Raw genomic sequence first — 2,638 nt, forward strand, 5'->3', positions numbered from 1 at the left:
GAATTTAAAAGTATTGCTGTGTAACCCCAAATATATACAAAAATGATCAATTATAATTAAGGCTTCTAATAAAATAAATGTATGAACTTAAAGCCCACTGCTCAACAAACACAAAGCAGCATTCCTGCTGCATTTCACTACAACAGTAAATCAAAAGTGCAATAATAAATGATTTTGTTAAATGTATAAACTTTTATCCTGCTACTAAACAAAACATTATAACACTGAAATGCATGTTATGGATATGAAGCACTCAGGAATGTTTTGTTTAGTAGCAGGATAAAAGTGTATACATTTAACAAAATCATTTATTATTGCACTTTTGATTTACTGTTGTAGTGAAATGCAGCAGGAATGCTGCTTTGTGTTTGTGTTATTAGTGTTATCTGAACACTACAAAAGTAAACAAGTAAAGTGCAAGTAAAGTAAAGTGCAATACTACATGCCTCCCATTGACCCTTTATCAAACTGGCATGACATTCACCCTCGCCCCACAGTGGGTCAATAATGGTTATAATAATAATAATAATAATAATAATAATAATAATAATAATAATAATAATAATAATAATGGTCCCCTCTCTACACCTCTCCATCATCTCCCCCCCCCCCTCTCTACACCTCTTGATCATCTCTTCCCCCCTCTCTACACCTCTTCATCATCTCCTTCCCCCCCCCCCCCTCTACACCTCTTCATCATCTCCTCCCCCCCTGTCTTTAATGAGACACTTGTGGTCTCTCTTGTTGGCGCACAATAGCAGGCATGTCAACTTCAATGTTTGTGCATGCAATCTGCATCAGATGAAATAATGTTTCATCCGACAGCCTGTTTCTCTCCTTTGACTTGATGTGCTTCATGTTTGAGAAATTGCTCTCGCATATGTATGTGCTCCCAAACATACTGGCCATAGAGAGGGCAAAGTCCCTGAGGAGTGGGAAGCGGGGCTCAGGTAGCAGTTTCCAAAACGAAATTCCCCTCTCATTTCCCTTTGCTTGAAAAAAAGGATCTGACTGTAGCTCGCACAGTTCAAGCTGCAACGGTGGGGGCTGCTCTGACACCGTAGCGGTGAGGGGGCCGGCAAACAGCGCTATCCATGACTGCATGCCGTTGAAATCTTCAAACCGATCATTGAATTGCATTTGCAGTGTTTCAATGTCGCTCCTGTACTTTCCGACGGCTCAGCCATCGGATTTCTGTGTAGCTGCAAGTCGCCATAATCAGTGTCCATCTCTTCCAAAAAGGAGACAAACTTTCTATGGTTTAGTGACCTGTTGCCTCCACGAATTAGATTGGTAACCTTGGTAACCAAATCCATAACATGGCTGTAGTAGTCAAGCTTCTTGGCACAGAGAGCCTCCTATATCAGATAAAAAAAAAAGAAAAACGATTTAACGACTCTCGCATATAATTTGACTACACTCGACTCGCATTGGTCATTATTAGTGACCCACAATAGATGGAAATTATGTTAGCGAACTTACCTGATGTATAATGCAGTGCAGCATTGGACACTCAACGCCACTCTGCCTTAGAAGCCCGGTGAATCCTGTGCGTTTTCCTTTCATTGCCAGTGCTCCATCGGTAACAACAGCCGACAGTTTATCAAAACCCCCATATTGCTGCACGGCACTTTCAACAGCGTTTCATATGTCCACACTAGGGCTGACCCCTATTAGTCAAATAGTCGACTAATCGATCGAAAGGAGCCATAGTCGACTGCCAACTCTTCTTAGTCAAATACAATAAAAAAAAAAAAATAAAATAAAAAAAATAAAAAATATTTTTTTTTTTTAATATTGGCCTGGGGCCGCATGGAACGTCGGTGAGGGCCGCATGCGGCCCGCGGGCCGCCAGTTGCCCCTCCCTGATCTACACCATGTGCTCCACTATCTACTAACTATTATATCTACACCATGTGCTCCAGTATCTACTAACTATATACTAGGGATGCACCAAATGGGAAATTCTTGGCCGAAACCGAATGCCGAAAGGCCGAAAATGATTAATATAAATATATATATATAATGTATTTTTTTTTTAGCTACCTGATTATGGCAAACGACATGATTATGGCAAAACTTTACTTAAATAATATTAATAATCACTATTATGGGCCCATAAAACATTTATTCAGCACATTTGAATGCATACATTAATTCCAGACTGACTGCTGAAAGATTGTACAATTTAAACATTTTCTCTTTGCATACAACAAAATGTGCATTGAAGTCAAGTGCATTTTCTCTGTAGGATAACTACAACAAAGTGCATTCAGAACAAGCCAAGGTGCTTTAAAACTGCATAACGATCTGCATAAAGACACACACACAAGACTGTTGTATTTACTAAATCTCCCATGACTCTTAGCGGGGGATGACGTAGCTTACGAGAGACGGGTCAAAGAGGAATGGAAGCGTTAGCTAGCTTAACGCTAACGTTAGTTCAAAAGGTTTTATCCGCAACGGGCATATAGTAATGGCGAGGATATAAAGCATGTTAAAGACGTATTTATTGGATCCGTTGCTCGCGGTCGCAGAGTTTACATAGAAACAGCGCGACTCCCAAGAGGAGTTAGTTATCACAGGCTGCAGAACGCAGGAAGAGCTGCCAAGCTGCTCACGTTACACGTTGCACGTT

The sequence above is a fragment of the Notolepis coatsorum genome (genome assembly GCF_963971535.1).
Source record: "Notolepis coatsorum genome assembly, contig: SCAFFOLD_562, whole genome shotgun sequence".
Classification (NCBI taxonomy): domain Eukaryota; kingdom Metazoa; phylum Chordata; class Actinopteri; order Aulopiformes; family Paralepididae; genus Notolepis; species Notolepis coatsorum.